Source organism: Equus asinus, chromosome 2, assembly GCF_041296235.1.
Source record: "Equus asinus isolate D_3611 breed Donkey chromosome 2, EquAss-T2T_v2, whole genome shotgun sequence".
NCBI classification, from domain to species: Eukaryota; Metazoa; Chordata; class Mammalia; order Perissodactyla; family Equidae; genus Equus; species Equus asinus.
The window spans coordinates 12,026,379-12,045,133 of record NC_091791.1 but is presented as its reverse complement, the minus strand read 5'-3'; the positions used below and the strand labels follow the sequence as shown (position 1 = coordinate 12,045,133).

At 44.6% G+C, this 18,755-nt stretch overlaps 1 long non-coding RNA gene across 1 annotated transcript; it reads right to left on the bottom strand.

The window, feature by feature from the left end:
* Positions 1–345: 345 nt before the first annotated feature.
* Positions 346–10,302, bottom strand: LOC139044586 (uncharacterized). The gene is made up of 3 exons (XR_011501651.1): positions 10,139–10,302; positions 4,054–4,215; positions 346–3,476 (listed from the first exon to the last, which is right to left on the bottom strand). It is a non-coding gene; the product is annotated as an uncharacterized lncRNA (long non-coding RNA).
* Between the last annotated feature and the right edge of the window lie 8,453 nt (positions 10,303–18,755).

Here is an 18,755-nt window from a genome sequence, read left to right as displayed (position 1 = left end):
AAGTCTGAGAATATCAAAATGGACTTATAACAGCAAATAGTCATGCCTGTGCAATTCCATTTAACTGGTTACTCAGCTCTTTTTGAAAGGCATTATTAAGCTTGTTAGAGAATCTCACAGCGAATTGGTTTGAATGAGCAATTAAACAATTAGACCTTTGAGTATTTAAAAAGATTACAGGCAGATGAATAGTGCTACAAAGTGGCCCTGAAATAGATCTGGAACTGAATAGGCAAGCATAAAGATTCGTAAAAGTCTTTTCTCAGACTGTATTCTTTTTCCAATTACCATTAATTGGTTATTTTTCCAATGTTAGACATTCATTGTATAAATATACTACGTACATAAATAATTTTTACACTATATATGTTACAGATAAGTTAAAAGAAGAAAATCACCCATCTCAAGAAATAGCCACTGTTAATCTTGCTTTAAACTTCCCAGAGGTTTATACAGGACAGCCTAGCGACTAAGAGTGTGAGGGGCCAGAGTCAGAATGACCGGATTCCAGCCCAGCTCCTTCCTCACTGACTCTGGGATCTGGAGACTTCACTTAAACTTCGTTTGGTTCAATTTTCTCATCTGTACAATTGGGGTAAAAATAGCACCTTTCTTACAGTGTTTTAGGAGGATCAAACAAGATAATGTGTGCAAAGCCTTTAATCAGTGCCTGATACCGAGTAAGCACTCAATAAATATTACATATTTACATATCCTATATAGACAGCATACAATTAAAATGGGATTTTATTGTATACAATGATTTATAACCAGCTTTTTTAAGATGGCATATCGTACAGATTTTTCTGTATAAATACATGCACATCTCTTCATTGATTTTAATGACTGTATAATATTCCATTGTATGAATGTTTGATAAATTACCAGGTTGGAGCCTAGCATAATGGCACTGCCTGCCAACCACCAGTTGGGCCTGTGTGCTGTCTTTCTACGTAAGTGTGTACTTATGAGGTTCATTGCTTTTTTTTTTTTTTTGAGGAAGATTAGCCCTGAGCTAACTACTGCCAATCCTCCTCTTTTTGCTGAGGAAGACTAGCCCCTGAGATAACATCCATGCCCATCTTCCTCTACTTTATATATGGGACGCCTTGCACAGCATGGCTTTTGCCAAGCGATGCCATGTCCGCATCCGGGATCCCAACCAGCAAACCCCGGGCTGCCGAGAAGCAGAACGTGCGAACTTAACCGCTGTGCCACCGGGCCGGCCACTCATTGCATTTTTAAATTGTTCTATAAAAATTAGTGAAAATGAAAAGCTAAAGGTCTGATATTGATAGTAAGAATTATTTGTTTATAAGTTCATTACACTTGAGACAAAGACAGAAAGCAATGTATATTTGATTTGGAAGGGCGTGTACAAAATGGAGGAAAAATGTGAATATTTTTCAATTCCTAAGGGTCAGGTCTAGATAGAAATTTCGTTCTTTGTCTCTCAGAGAACCGAAGCCCTCTTCCAAAACATATTATTTACTTTCAGCTTTCATACATTTGACCAATGTCCAGGAGGAAGGGCCTGACTGTGAGTGCCTCCTGACAGCTTTAGGAGGAAACCTGAGTAAGTGAGGATGGCCAGGATGGTGGGAGACAGATGGAGATTAGAGCAGTGAGGAATTCTGCAGACGGTCCTGATGCTGGGCTTCCACATCGCTGAATACTTCAGTGACTGCAAAATCTCTCCCATCACCAAACACCAAAGGATTGTCCCCTGAGGACTTGTGGACCAGGCACACAGTGCGGGGCGTGGTGTGAGCTCTGGGGAAGGGGCGTGGACTAACAGTTTGAGAAGAGGCCCCTGGAGGCCAGGAACATGGTCTTAGATGGAGACAGCTTTTTTGCTTTTATTTGGGATGAGGACACAGGGAAAAGGATGCAAAGAATTGTACTCTACAGAAATGAGACAGCTATTGTAGGGCTAGCCTGCCCGGCACATAGTAAATATTCATTGAATGTTGAGAGGATGAATGAATGGACACTGTTTTGTCAAGTAAAGGAAGCAGAAGAAAATCACTTCTGTTTTAATAATACATCTGTACTGATAGTATAGTTATAAAGTTGCCCTGGCTGTTCTCTATAATCTTTTAACTTTATTTTTTAATCTACTCTCATTTAGGGGAAAGGAGATGAAGAAAATTGACATGGGGGGTGGGGTTGCTACAAATAATGATGCAGAGACTATGTGAATGGCACCCCGGCATTGCACAGTGCACAACCTGTGCAGCTGTACACAATGGTCATGGCTATTGGGTGCCTCCTACATTTGCAGAACTGTGCTAGATATCATATCATCACATAATATTATTACATGGACCCCCCCAACACCGCTGTGCAGTGGGAACTATCCTCATTTTGCAACTAAAGAAATACCGACTCAGAAAACAAAGAATCTTCCAAGATGACACAACCAGATGGAAGGAAGTGGTAGGACTGCAGTTGGAATTCAAGTCTGAGTCTGACTCAGCTCAGCTCCATGCTGAGCTCTTTCAATCATCCCAGAGAGTTTGGAGTTGAATACACTTAAATACAAACTGACCATCCCCTGGCAAAATCACAAAACACATGCAGTACACAAAAGTCCTGCCTTTCCATTATTCCTTGAATAATGCAATTTGTGTCTCAGTTGGCTACCAGAGCCTGGCTCTCCTGAAGTTTGAGGAAGAATTGTGGCTTTAGCAGGAGCCCGGGTTCTTCGATCCAGAGTTTGTGCCCTGAGTCGTAAGCTCCGGTTTGAATTTTGTTTCCTGGGTCCGCTCCAGAATCTCGCCTTTCCCTCTTCTTCCTGGCTGGCTCTTTCATTTCTGCGTGAGAGGCCTGGGAGTCCCTGTGACACTTAGTGCTCCGTGTCCTTCACAGCCGGGGCTGAAATCCTAAAATTGAGCTAGCCAAGCTTCAAAAGAGAAAAGGAAAGCCAACCTCTGATCAAAGAGCAAGAGACTTCCAAGAACATCTCCAGGTCACAGATGCAGACTGGAAGGAGCCCACAGAGGAGCCACCAGCCCCATCCTTCCCTCTTGCAGCACAGAGAAGGATGCTCGTGGGTGCCATTTGTGGAGCACAGACCAGCGCTGGGCGCGGAAGCACCCTCCTGTGGCCATCGAGCCTTAGGAATCTGGGGCGGGGGACCCATACCTAGAGAGACTCTCTAAGACAGAGGGCTTGGGAGTGGCTCGTTGTCTCTTCTGAGGCATCTTCTCCATCTCCTTCAAGGACTCCTCTTGTCCCCTTGGAGGGGCCCCACCTCAAGCTGTGGTCCTCTGTCTACTCTGATCCGTGTGTGTGGTTCCATGCCGGGCACCGTCTCCAGCAGGGCACTCACATGGTGCCTTCATTCCCCGGGGCTCCAGACTTTCTCAGGTGGTGTTTCTGGGATCTCGACTTGAAGGTCTTGTTCGTTCCTGTCTTCCCCATTCTCTGCCCTGGAGTTTCTTTCTCCCTGCTGAGGAACATTCTTGCCTCACCTACCAGGAGAAGAATTATAGCTTAGGGCTGGAGGCCTGGCATGAAATAGGAGACAGAGCAGTCAGGGGTAGGGAGCACTGGGCTGGAGTCCAGGGACCCTGGGAGCCCAAGATGCTTGAGCTATAGAGGAGAGCAGGAGTTATTTATCCAGAAACAAACAAAAAAGGCAAATGAATGTTTAACATCTCTTCCCCAAACCACATCAGGGAAGCCCTGTGCTGAGTCTCTAAGTGTCTAAAAGGCATTTACACCCATGACGCAGGGGGAAAGGAAAGGGACTTTGAGCATCACCTTAAGGAGGAGGCTGAACCTCAGGAGAGGAGCTGGTGACTGCTCTTGGCTAAGAGAAGGGCTGGCTCCACCCCCGCTGGAAACATGGGGCCCCCTTCCTCACTGCTCCCTGGTGGGTGATCATGCACGATGCAGCATCTATGGCCCGGGCACACTGGGAAGGGGGCATCCAGGTCATTCCGTCGGGGAAGCTATTGCAAATAAAGGCAAGGGGGTATCCAGGGAAATCTCAAGAGATTTAAGGAACGGAGCAAAAATTGTCTCTTCCCAATTAAGGACACCAACCTGGTCAGGAGACCCTCTGCTCTGCAGTGGAGCTGTCATCCCATCCTCCTCCACGTGGCTCTTCCTCGGCCACGCTTCTTCAAGTTCAAAACCATATCAATTTTCATGATTCTCCACTCCTCATCCCCTACATTTGTCTTAGGGTTTGGGGTGGGGGGCAGGCTGTAAAAAGGAAGAGATAAAACTGGGAAGAGGAGTTGAGATGTTAATGGGGTGGCTTTGAAGGCCAGTGAGGGGAGGTTGTGACACATTTGCCAGACAATGGGGCCACTGAAGGTTTTTAACAAGGTGAGATAGGAGCAGAGTTGGACCTCGGGAGGCTGTTTCTGGGAGAAGACTTTACCTGGGATTACAGTGGCGAAGGAATGGGAGGGTGAGAAGCCTGTTGTGATATTATTTTTTAAATTTAATTATTTTATCAAGGTCATATTGGTTTATAACATTGTGTAATCTCAGGTATACATTATTATATTTCAATTTCTATATAGAATACACCGAGATCACCACTGATAGACTAGTTTTTATCCGTCACCATACATATGTACCCCTTTGGCCCCTTTCACCCACCCCTCAGACCCTTCCCTTCTGGTAACCACTAATCTGTTCTCTTTGCCCACATGTTTGTTTATATTCCACATAAGAGGGAAATCATACAGTGTTTGTCTTTCTCTGTCTAGCTTGTTTTGCTTAACATAATACCTTCAAGGTTCATCCATGTTGTTGCAAATGGCATGATTTTGTCTTTTTTTATGGCTGAGTAGTATTCCATTGTATATATTTACCACATCTTTTTGGGGGGGGGGAAGATTATCCCTGAGCTAACATCTGCTGCCAATCCTCCTTTTCTTGCTGAGGAAGATTGGCCTTGAGCTAACATCCATGCCCATCGTCTTCTACTTTATATGTGGGACACCTGCCACAGCATGGCTTGCTAAGCTGTGTGTAGGTCTGCACCCAGGATCTGAACCGGCAAACCACACCACAGTGGAACGTGCGAACTTAACCACTGTGCTACCAGGCCAGCCCCACCACATCTTCTTTATCCAATCATCCATTGACAGGCGTTTGGGTTGCTTCCACATCTTGGCTATTGCGAATAATGCTGTGATGAACATAGGGACGCACAAATCTCTTAGACTTCATGTTCTTTGGATAAATACCTAGTAGTGGGACACCTGGATCACATGGTATTTCTACTTTTAATTTTTTGAGGAATCTCCATATTGGCTGCAATAGTTTGCATTCCCACCAGCAGAGTATGAGGGTTCCCTTCTCTTCGCATCTTCTCCAACACTTGTTATTTTTTATCTTGTTAATTACAGCCATTCTGATGGGTAAAAGGTGATATCTCCTTGTAATATTCTAATCAGGAAATAAGTCCTTGATTTAAAAGTTAGTAACAATGTTAACGCGGGAGAGTAGGTATAGACAAGATGCTAAATCGGGACTAAATCCTGTCAAAGGAGGGCAAGACATGTGGAGAAGGAGAAACCAAAAATTATCCCCAAAGCCGCTGCTAGAAATGAAAGGTCTTGAGGCACTAGGCAGCCACACACAGGAGTAGGGCAGCTGATGGGGTCCGTGGCAAGATAAGAGTCATATTCTAAAGGAGTTGTCCTTACTCACAGCCCTGGCCAGGTGCGGCCAGGTGTGACCATTATCCCACGTACCAGGACTGATGTCTCAAGAAAAGCTAAAATCTCTTGGATTTTAACCATAATCGTAACAGCTGACATTTGTTAAGCAGTTAAGGCTGAGGACAGATCCCTGAGAATCCCTAAATTTGGAGGGAAGAGGAAGATAAGAAGTGAACAAAGGACACAGAAAGGAGTTATCAAGAAGCAGAAAGCAAACAGGAAAACGCCTCGATGAAGATACCAGTGGAGTGGAGGGAGGTGGTGGTCGCCATGGGCACCTCTGCGGAAAGGTGGTGCCGAGGAAAGGCTGTTACTTTTGGTGCACAGGATGTCGTCTATGACCTTGCAGAGAGTAATTCAGTAGAGGATCAGAAATCAAAGACAGAAGAAAAGGAGCTGAGAAGTGAGTGGGAAGTGAGAAAGCAGATGTAGAGCATGTAAACTATCATTCTCATCAGTCTGGGCAAATTTCTTAGAATTCTGAGACTTGTACTCCACCCCCATTAATGTCATTAGTTTCCGCGGATACTTTCAATTAGTCCCACACTTAGACGTCCACAGCCTCTTCCTTCCCACTGTTCAAGGCTATTTCTAGGAAGAAAAAAGGAAGTGGCTCAGTTGGGGTCTTCCTTTAATATTTTCATCAAGGACAGAAAATCAGCAGACTGCTGAGTTTACTCCAAGTGCTGCAGGGTGGGGTCCAACCACAAAAGCGAGCCCCACCTGAATCTCTGGTGGGTGCGGGTGAAATGAGACTTTTTCTGCCTTCAGTGTGAAGTTCTTCACAGATTTGCCTAGGGATGGCAAAGCTATGAGTCCTCCCTTACCGCTGCATTCTTTGCTGAGAACTGCAAAGAAAGATCCTCTCTCCTTCCTGTTATTCCTTTTCTGGATAAGGGTCATAAGGACGCTTTATATTCACTATCATAGAGCAGAACCTAGCAGCCCAGAGAGGACCTCTCAGATCTCCCTCTCTGGGGAGCAAAATTGACCGACAGCCCCCGCTGCTGGCCCTGAGTTTTTTGAAGCCATACTTCACTTCTCCTGGGCTGTCCCCAGCCACTAAGGCAGCCCCATTCCTGCAAGATACAGGGCTCCTCTTACATGTGATGTTAGCTTGGGAACTCCCCACTGGTCTTCTGAAACGTTCTTGAACCGCAGCATAGTCTAAGACTCCGCCACCTCACCTTTCTTCCTTCTCCCTCTCGTTCACAGGTGTCAGACCTGCATCGTGACCTTGTGGCTCACTCAGCCACTGCCCTTCCAAAGGTGTATCCTGCACAGCCAGTCCCATCTTGACATCTAAGGAACTAAGCTGACACCTACAATTTAGTGGAAATAGCAGATTAGCCATTAGATGTTGAAGTAATATTTCAAGAGGTGCTAGGAGGAGAGTAATAGATTTAGAGTCACAAACCCTGGACTAAATAGTTTTACAACCCTGAACCTTTGAAATGGAGATGAAAACAATAACACTAACAAGCAGTAATAATACAACCTCACAGTGTTGTAAGCGTCAAAATGAAATTGTTTGTTTAGATTTACTTTGCATAAAAATACTTTGCAAATGCTATTTATTTACTTATTTGTGAGGAAGATTGGCCCTGAGCTAACATCTGTTGCCCATCTCCCTCTTTTTGCTTGAGGAAGGTGGTTCCAGAGCTAACATCCGTGCTAATCTTCCTCTACTTTGTATATGGGATGCTGCCACAGCATGGCTTGATGAGTGGTGTGTATGTCCATGCCAGGGATCTGAACCCGTGAACCCCGGGCCACCAAAGTGGAGCACATGAACTTAATTACACTACTGAGCTGACCTCTACAAATGCTATTTATTAATAATAATACATAATAGTGATGATAAGAACACTTGTCAGAGACTCTGAACCGTTTTTACTCACAATCCTTCTGACATCAAATGTGTGGAGTTTATTCTCACAACAACCTGTTCCCCAACTCTCCAGACGCTGGCTGGGTGTCCTACAATTCAATTCAATTCTGACACTAACTACCCAGAGTTAGCACAGACCCCACAGGTTAAGGGTTCAGTCCCACAAGTCTGGCCTCACTTCAGATGGCAATCGCAAGTTCCAGGCCTTCTGAGCTTCTGACCGACTGGCTATAAATCAGGGATTTCAACACTCTCCTCCTCAGGTTCAATATTTTGCTAGAATGGCTGGTAGAACTCAGGAAAACAGTTTATTTACTATTACTAGTTTGGTATAAAGGACGTAACTCAGGAAGTGCCAGGCAGAAGAGATGCATAGGCCAAGGTATTTAGGGGCCCCCTCTGGGTGCTCCACTCTCCCAGAACCTCAATGTCTTCAGCAACCCAGAAGCTCTCTAAATGCCATCATTTAGGGATTTTTATGGAGGTTCTATTACGTAGGCATTATTGATTGAATCATTGACCATTAGTGATTGAACTCAACCTCTAGCCCCCTCTCTCTTTTCCAGAATTTGGGAGGCGGGGCTGCGAGCTCCAACCCTCTAATCGCAGGGTTGGTTCCTCTGGCAAGAAGCCCCGTCTTGAAACTATCTAGGTGTCCACCAAGAGTCACTTCATTAATGTAAACTCAGGTGTGTTTTAAAGGGGCTTATGAAGAATAACAAAGTCACTCCTCTCATTCCTAATGCTTGGGGATTTTCTAGGGTTTTAGCAGCTCTGCACCAGGAACTGGGGATGAAGACCCAATAGATTCCTGTTATCCGGAAACCAAAGCACACTTTGTTGTCGGAAACCAGGTTGAACTCACACAGCAGCTGTGCACGAATTCTCTCCCTACTGCTGTAAAATAAAATGAGGAAATGTTTCTATCAATGCAAGAGTTGAGGGGGGAAGGCTTAGGATAGAGTACTAGTGGGTGTGCAACTGATTTTTGGTAGACATGTTCTTCTTGAAACCTCATCCTAAACCTGTCTCTCATCCTCCTCCACAGACAGTTACGAGATAGCTTTACCTATTCAAGTTGGACCACTTTCCAGCGCCTTAGGTTTTTCTATGCTATCCAGGAGACTTGACTACATCCCTCTGTTCATCCCATAGCTTTTTGTTTTCTTTCAAGCATAACTTTTTATCAATCTATGTTCAGTAAAACTGATACGTGGCAGAGTCGGGAAAGATTTACCCTTGGGGTGAAGGTCCTCTAATCAACAATGTTCACGGGGCACCTTCCTAAGATCCACAAGAGGGTTGATGAGCTAATGGCATGGGAGGTGCATAGTTTCATCAAGACTCCCAAGGAAGGTGTGGCTTTGTGGAGGTAAGACTGGTTAGCCGGCTAGTGCTCGGTGGCTCCTTTGCAATGCCAGTGGACGCTCTGTATCAGCCTGTAGAGTCTTCAGCCTGAATCTTCAACCTCTGCACACCCCATCAAGTCACTCCTTGTTGCCCTCCTTTCCTCTCTTTGTTTCAGCCGTCATCTTGGGTGAATGTTCTAGTTTAGCCCCACTTATCAAACAGTTATTAGTCAGGCATGTTCTGCTACTATGATTACAAGATGCTCTTATTCAGTGATATTAATATTTATGCACCCCCCCAAAAATTCACCAATCTCCTACGGTGTTCCTGGTACTGGGATAGCCACAGGGTCAGAGGAGTGACTGAGATCAATACATTAGCCCAGCTTTTGCAGGACTATTGACTGATTTTGGAAAGAAAACTGGACACATAAGAACAGAAAAGCTGCTGGATGTGGCTTCGGGGGAAGTTCATACAGGGCACTAGGAGGATGCAGAGCGGAGGGAACCGTCCTAATGTAGGAAGTGAGAGCCAGAAAAGTTAAGCGATTTGCTTAAGGTCATGTATTAGTTTCCCAGGACTGTTGTGACAAATTACCACACACTGGTGGCTTAAAACAACAAAAATTTATTCCCTCTCAGTTGAGGAGGGCAGAGTCTGAAATCGAAGTGTCAGCAGGGCGGGGATCCCTCTGAAGGTTCTTGAGGATAATCCTCCCTTGCCTTTCCATAGCTTCTTGTGGTTGCCGGCAATCCTTAGCTTGCGTCACTCCAGTCTCTGCCTCCATCATCACATGGCCTTCTTTCCTGGTGTGTCCCTCTCTCCAAATCTCCTTCTCCTCATAAGGACACCAGTCATTGGATTTAGAGCCCACTCTAATCCAGTATGACCTCCTCTTAACTTGATTACATCTGTAAAAGCCTTATTTCCAAATAAGGTCATATTCACAGATACCAGGGGTTATGATATAAACCTATCTTTTGAAGGAATTCAACCTACAACAGGGCATATGGTCAACTAATGGAGACCCTGGGCTGTCATCAAAGACTCACGACTTGATCATAAAAGCAAAAATGGACCACCCCCAGCAAAGTGACTTTGAAAGTATTCCTCCAATTCCCCCTGCTGCCTGCCCACTAGATTCCAAAGGAGAGTGCAAGCACCTTGCTTCCCCAGCCTTCCATGTGACTCCAACCCTGGTACACACCTGGGCATTCCTTTTCTTTCCAGGCTCCGTCTCCTGTCTCGGCACCATCATGACCTGTGGTCTTTTCTCGTCCTGGGGCTCCCGGCTGCATGTGTAGGGTACTAGTTTCTGAGCATCTCTCTAGGCTCCATTCTGCAGAGGAAGCAGCAGGTTCATAGCCGAAGGAAGCCTTGGCTCCTTTTGATTTTCAGATGGAGCTTTTAGAGCACAAATAAATTTGCCTGCTTAACTCTAATGTGCTTTTATGCTGCCTGCCCACTCCCACCAAAAAAAGTTTTCCATCTTTTTATTAATCTTGCCAAAGACTCCAAGGCACTCTGCCAGGAGTGATGGAGGTAGGTGGAAAAGGGGCGGAGAGGGAAGCAAACCCATCTCCCCACACATGTAAAGTTAGAAGCGTGGGTAGTTAATGAACTAGGGTTATAGAATTTATTTAAACATTCCTCCATCTGAGAGAGAGCTGAAAACCCATAAGAGACTTCTCTAAACTCACAGAGAGGGGTGGAAAAAAAGATGTTCTGATTTAATTCCAATGTTATAATGAAAGCAATTGTCCTGCATGTGTCATTATTTTTCTATTATCTTAACGCCCCAGTTAATGAAGATTTTCAGAGCCCACTCGTGCAGCTCCAGGAGCTGAGCAGTTACATCCTTTCCTCCACCCAGTGGATGCAGACTTAGCTTCACTGCAGATGTAGTTGTCTTCCTCACATCAATTCCTATTCGGTGCTAGCCATCAATCGGGCTGCAACTGCCAGCCTAAGGGGGCAAAGCATCTTCCATTTCATCCACGTGGGCTCCTCTCCTCCATTCCTTTCCATTTGTAATACCAGTGCAGAGACAGCCCGTTCGGAAGGGACCCACTGTGCTGACGATGGCAGATTGACAGCTCTTGGGCGCTCAAGGATTCTAGACAGTTCATGCATGACAGAACACGGGGGCAATACTTCCCTCCTGTGAGAGAGGACATGTTTTTAATGTGTGGGGATTTTCTGACTTCATCCTTCCCCTACATAGAACAGTCTCAGAATTGCCAGCTTGGCTTTTTCCGTCCTCCCCTCCTCTTCCTGATTTCTGAGAGCAGAAAGGGCAAAATCTATGCAAAGCCTCCTGAGAAAAGAGATCAGACAGAACGTACTCCCCAGGGAGCCTCATGCGGAAGAGGAAGATGTCACTGGCCGAGTGGATCACGATGGGGGACAAGCGAGTAGAGTGGCAGGGACAGCACTGTATGGATGAGGGAGAGGGCACTATGGCGTCGGAGAGTGAGAAACTCTGCGTATTTGGGGATGGCAGAGAAGAGAAGAAAACCAGCGAAGTTATAAGGAGTGTTGTGGACTCTGCCCTTGAAAGCCCATGAATGGTTGCAAGAGGCCTAAATAAAATTAAATCCCCTACATGGGTTGCTCAAATGTGTTGCTCTTCTGAAACTGGGCCACATGAGTCCCAGTTTTATGAGCAGAATGTCTTGTCTGTTGACCATTCTGTGGGCGTCTATCATCCTGGCTCTGGGACTAATTAGCAGGGGTGAGAACAGAGAATTACAGGCTTTCAGAGGATGAAGACACATTAGAGAGAATCTATCTAACCTGCCATTTAGTTCGGGAAACCTCCTACTGCCCCCCAGCCTCGCCTCTGCCAGGAGGGACCCAATAATGCAAACCTCAGGCCCAATCTACAGCCAGCCTAGTCGTCGCAGAGCTCATGCCTCGGAGTCACAGGTGTGGCTTCCAGGCATTTCTGAATTTGAACTCTTGCTCTCTGAGTCTCAGGTCCCTCATCTGGATGAAGGTCACAACAGTGCCTCTCTCAGGGTGTCTGAGAGGCGACTAAATGACATAGCAGATGTTCCCCAGAAAGAATGATTCAGAGTCTAATTAGGATAGCCTTGTGACCTAGTGCCCTCAGACTGAGTCTACGTGTTGACCAAATACCCAGTCAGCTCAGTGGGGGGAAAAGAGGCCCAATGTGGAAACATATGTAAGACAAGTGTCTGCCAGTGTTTGGCTTTTAAACTAAGTCCTGCTGACATACTAGTATCCAACTATGTTTGGTTGATTTGAGGAAAGCATTTTCAAAAGTCTTTCTACACAGGTGGAGAGAGAATCTTAGAAATCCAACACTATTCCAATCCAAATCAATCCATTCTTAGTACTTTCTTGTAGCTGCTTTCGATATTCTTTTATTTAATGATCTTGGTATCTATGTACATACCATAGAAATTGAGAGTCTTGGAAAACCTGACGATAAAAGTAGAAAAATAAAGATTGCAAGAAAAACATTCCAAAATCATTACTTAGGAGTGGAGCAATTTGAGGTGAGTCTATTTTTCTTCTTTCTGTGTATTAAAATTTTCTACAACGAAGTTGCAGTGTCTTAGCAATAACAAACAACTGTGTTATGACAATACTCACCACAATTTAACTACTGGCTTTGTGTGTGCTTTTATGTCAATTTTGCACCTTCTCTGCCTCAGTTTCCTCCTCTCCATAGCAAAGGAATTCAAACAGGTGCTATATAAGGCGTGTCTTAGAACAACCCTATTATTCTAATACTGTAGGCGAAAATTTCACTTACAGGCAATAGGTTGTCACTCATTCAAAAAGGCTTTTGCCTTCACAGCCAGATGAATTTCCACAGAAAAATCACGCATTTTGTTAACAGCTATATGCAACTTGCCTCAAAAATAAGAAACACAAGAGTGACAGAGATGTTTTGAGTGTTAGAAATTTTTAAGTAATAGAAGAGCTATCAAATTGTGACTTTGGCCATGAGAGGAGAGGCGTTATTACACAGCACATTTAGGTCTGGTTTGCCGAGCGAAAATTGGCACCTTTCAGATGAGTTAGCATCCTTTGAGTCCATCCTCTTTCTGGTGCATAAGGCTCATGGCCATTTGTCGGACGCGCAACCTGAGTACTTATTTGTTCCAAGGTGGCTGGGGTTGCTTGAGCCTGGCTGAATGGTCCAGTACACCATTCTGGAGACTGAGATGCAGTCTCCATGCACTGAAACACCTTTGTAATTTGCATACTTCATAAATATCAAACTACATCTCACATGCAAAAAAAAAAAAAAAGAAATTCATGAATGACAGGTGTTACTGGGTCTAATTTTAAAATATAATTTGCATAAAATAGAACACTCACTATATACTTGAAAGGAAGAATTTAAAGAAAATTTGTATTAATCTTTAGAGTGTTGGATTTTTGTTGGGTGATGTGATAAGAATACACTATTTGGAGCCAGACAGACCAGCTTGCCAGCTCTGAGGCTGAGGGCTTACCCGCCCTGGGGATCAGTGAGCTTATCTGCAAAGCAGACATGCTACAGGTTCCTTTTGCCTTCTGTGGGTAGGCTGAGGTAGTTTTAGCTTGGTGGTAAGGTCTATAAAATCTTGGAAATATTTTCTATATTTTACGTTTTTCTACATTTTCTTTCAAACATTTTCTGGCGCATATGATAGCAACAAATCTCCATCCAAAGCTGGGCTTCTTGCCTAATGATGAAAGGTGTCAGGAAGAGATGTTGAGGTTTCTGACCACTGTGATTATTAATTTGCTAAAGCATTTAAATTAATAGCAGATTTCAGGTCCTAATCCTTTGATTCAATAAAGGGACAAAAGCATTTATATTCTGGCACCAGTTATTTATACTGTTATCTTGTTGCTTCTTTAAAAATGAAACAAACTCTGGTATGCATATACAACCCACATCTGACAGAATTTTCATACCTATGCATGAGGGGCTGTGCTGCATGATTTAACACGTATTGTTCCTGGTGAGGGGATAAGGAGAAGAAAATATATGCATTTGCAAAAATTTTTTTAGAGCTTATTTTGGGAGGGCAAAATATGATGCTAGCCCTCAGATCCTCATATGTGATAGTGTCCGGCACTGGTGCTGTCTGTTACCTCTCCAACAGCCATCCCCCACCTATATTTCCCTGCTGGTGGAGTCTGGATCAATGACAAATAGAGGCTGAAAATGCCAGACGCTCTCTTTCCAGCTCCTCTTGATCCATTGGCAGCCATGAGACCTAGTTTGGTCCAAAGACATCAGGGGAGATACACCGAAGGTCTTCTTGGAAAGATTTTCCTCCCTGAGAGATACAAGATGAAGCCTCATGCTTCCTTTTGGACTTTTGGACTCAGAAAATAGCAGAGGCACCCATACAGTGTCCAGACACCACTGAGTTGTGGAACCAATCCCAGTAATCAACTCCTTTTGGACGTTTTATTCTATGGGGAAAAAATAGCCTTTACTGCTTCAAATGCGTTTGGTCTCCTTTCAGGTACTCTATTCCCTGTCCCCTAAAGCATCCTCGTAGGGTGCCTCCCACCCCTCCACTCTTGCTCTGGCCATCCCACTTCTCACCCTTTGTCCTGGTGTGATCTCCAGCACACACAAGTATACTGCCAAGAAAAATGATAAAAAGTTGACCTTTCCTCGATTCCCCCAAATGCTCTGCTCTCACATGACCTGCCAAGGTACATGAGGGCTCGAAATAAAATCCCCTTAGGAGTTCCCAAGGGAAAAGGGAAGAGGAGGGGTGTCCTAACCAAGTCAATGAGGCTTCAGGGCAGATCAAGAAGGAATGGCAGGCATGGATGGGTTGGTGACACTGTAAAGCTGCCTAGGAAGCTGTGCTCTTGAAGGAGCTGTGGGGCACCAGAGCTGCCCCTCAACCCTCAGCAGGAACCACACCATGAGCTGTGAGCTGCAGCCCCTCCAACCGTAGAGGTGGCTCTATGAGTTGTCTGGTTGTCTGGTGGTCTGAACCCTGAGAGACAATAACAGAGAGAAGTGCCATCAGCAGCTGCTCTTCGCAGTGGCTGTTGAGAGACAGTGGAAGTGGCTGCAGGGAGTCGGCACCGAGCAGGGACAAGCAAGTCTGCAGCCTTCGCCTTGATGAATGATGCTCTCCAGGGCCCCACTGAGACACTGGAGCAGCTCCACGAGGACCGAGCTAGGGGAAGTGCTGAGCTGCCAGCTGGGGGACCCTGCAGCTCAAATGTCCCCAGCTCTCTACATTCCCCTCTCGTGATTCACCCTGACATCTGTGCAGCAGAGGAGGAATTTGTTTCTCTGTTTTATTCACCCCATGCTGTGGAAGAAAAACAGCTTTCTCTCACAGGGAGACCAGGAGAGAGTGCAGCACCAAAATCTAGGGCTGATCCAACTGTAAAGGACCAAGATTCCACTCCAGCCTCCAGGTAGCAACCAGCACACCCTGCCTGGGCAAAGATGTTTACCCCGCGCTGATCAGCAGGTGACCACTGTTCAGATTAACCACCCATGATCTACTTTGCCAGGAAGTGAAACTCTTCAAACTATGGGCCTCACAGCAGGGTACTTAATTTGTGAACCTTGGCTATCACAAATTTTCTGAAAGGCTTGGAATGACTTGCAGACGTTTAATAAATTGCAGCTTCTCCGATTCTTTGTGCTTAAGTGTGTCTACACAGCACAAAGTAAAGTGGAAATTTGACAAGAGAGGGTCAAGTTGATCACAAGCCAGCAGATTTCACTAACTTGTCTATAGATATTGCTAATATCAAACTGTGGCTAAGCTTCCACAGAGCCACACCCATGCAAGCATCACAGTATTAATGATGGCAATGGCCAACACTGTGGAATGTGCCAGACACTAATAGTTGGTGTCATTTTTAATCTTCACTACCCTGTGCAGTAGAGACTTACTATCTGTGTGGCTTTGGAGGAGTTAATCCCTCCAAGGTGGTAAGTGATGGAGCCACAACTCTGTCTGACTCCAGGGCCTGGGTTTGGGACCACCATGCTGTCCTGTTACCTCTGAACCGCCCTTGGGAAATCCCACCTTTCCCCTACCCATCCCTACGCAGTCTCTCCCCCGACAAGTGACCTTGATTAATAGACTGCATTGTTTTCCAGGCAACTTGAGAGAGCAATTGCAGACCCATTAAGAGTCAGCAAATCCGTGGAGGCTGGAGCTCCTCGAAGGTCACCAGCAATGATGCAATACCAAAGCATCTGCCTGGCATGGCTCAGCCCAGGGGCCAAGCACCCCCACTATTGCTCACACCACCATCCCTGCCCCTCTGGCACAAGGTAGACTGGAATTATGTTTGCCAAATAAAATAGGGAGTTCCTAATTACATATCCCAACCATATTTTAGTGTGTGTGTGTATTCAGTGATGTTACAGCATAAAATGATGCACATAATATAAATGGAAGAAAGAGAATATCACTGTTCTTATGAATGCAGCACTTCATTATGGCCATCCCATCAAGCAGGGATTGATGCTTTAAGGTCTAATCTATAATTTATAATCATTAAAGCTATGTAAATTAAACCTATATCACAAAGCTTTTTTTGCTGACACCAATCCTTAAGGCTGGCTAAAATTACAGACTTGGATTCTGGTTAATGGGACACTTAAAATTCAAGTCAGAGATGGTCCCAGAAAGAAAAATTGGACACAAGAATAAATCCATGGTGAATACTTTTCATAAGTAAAACAAGATCCCTGAAGCCTTGGTCTTTGTTTGGGTCGGCTTTTCAATCCTGCAAAACAACAGAGGAGAATCTCCAAAATCACTCTGGAATCAACCCTAACCTTCTAGGGTTTGTAGGTTCTTAACTACTCTTAAGAGGAGCTGTGTGTGTATGCGTGTGTGTGTGTGTGTTGGTGAAGCTAAAGTGGACACTCAAGGCTATTAGGGCAGAAAAACATTTTAAATGAATTTAACTTGATTTGGAGTGCTGCCTCAAAGAGAAAAGCCATGTAAATTAAACATTTTGAAGATGAAATACTTACCTAAGAAACCATGAAACAGCCTGCTAGACCAATCCTTGGTAACAACAATTTGATCAGGAATTTCTCTCCCTTCCTCATTTGAGCACCACAAGCCAATAATTTGTTATAAAATTTCCTAGATTGTCAGCATATAAAAGTTGAGAACATGTTAAAACACACAAGTGCACCTAAAACCTTAAAAAAAAAAGCTTTTTTTGCTTTCCTTTTGGTTAAATATCATCAACAGGATCTCATTTTATTTAGTTTAAGATAGAAGATGTGAAAACAACATTTACGAAGCAAGAGAATGATCTGCTCTAAATCGTTGGTAATTATAGAGAGTGCACATATTTCATTACATGAGGCTGGCTGTAAATTCATTTTTCAGCCCATCCATTAGTGAGAAATATTGGCTGCACACATTAGTGGCTGTGTTCAATAAATGATTCATATTTAAAAACTCATCTTCGCTTCTCAGAAGCACTTTGGAAGTGATTGTTTTGTTTATGCTGAAAACGCTTGGTGGTTGGGCCTCCTGTGAATGCTTCAGGCAGACTCACCAGGCCGAGCTGGCGTATGGAGCCCTGTGTTACGTGCGCTTGAAGGCCTCCAGGTTTTCACCCTATGCAGACAGCGAGAGCCACTGGCATCTCCCTCTGCTCTGTGTTAACAGAAGGAGAGCAGAGAACAGAACTCAGCTGTCATGGGCTGATTATGTCTGCCCCAAATTCATATGTTGAAGCCTAACTCCCAGCACCTCAGAACGTGACTGTATTTGAAGATAGCATCTGTAAAGCGATAGTTGAGTTGAAATGAGCCTGTTGGGGTGGCCTTGGTCCAACCTGACTGGTGTCTTTATAAGAAGAAGAGCTTAGGACATGGACGTGCACGCACACAGAGGAAAGACCGCGTGAGGACACAGAAAGAAGACGGCCACCTACAAGCCAAGGAGAGAGCCCTCAGGAGAAATCGAACCTGCCAACACCTTGATCTTGGACTGCTAGCCTCCAAAACTATGAGAAAATAAATTTCTGTGGTTGAAGTCACCCAATCTGTGATATTTTGTTACGACAGCCCTAGCAGTCTAAGATGTCTCCGATCTGTTAGACACAGATAGATCCGGAGTTAAGCTGCTGATTTTCAAGCCAAGTGAGCTCTGAAAGTCAATGTCAGCTGCGCCCCCACCCCAGTAATGGACAGCCATCTTCTCTGAGTAATGATTTCATGAGGAACTTTCCTTAATATTTTTTTAACTTTAGTGAGGTCATAATAGTTTATAACATTGTGAAATTTCAGTTGTACACTATCATTTGTCAGTCTCCATATATATGTGCCTCTCTACCCCTTATTCCCATCCCCAAACCCCTTCCCCTCTGGTAACCGCTAATCTGTTCTCTTTGTCTATGTGCTTGTTTCTCTTCCACATAGGAGTGAAATCATACGGTTTTTGTCTTTCTCAGTCCAGCTTATCTCACTTAACATAATACCATTAAGGTCCATCCATGTTGTCTCAAATGGCACGATTTTGTCTTTCTTTATGGCTGGGTAGTATTCCTTTCCTTAGTATTTTGAGAGATGATATGCGACCCAGGTAATTAAAGCAACTGATCAAGCCTTTGATTAATAACGGTAGTGGCAATCGTCACCGTGTTATTGGGAGTTTGTGTCCCAGGTTCTGAACTGGACACCCTATGTGCATTATCTGATCACCATCACCACAATCGTATTAGGCAGATCTGGTTGTTGTTCAAATTTTACAGACAAGGACTCTAGTTTGCCCGTGGGTACGTAACCAGGAAGACAGACTTGGAGCCAGATAGCTCATCTCAGGAGTTTG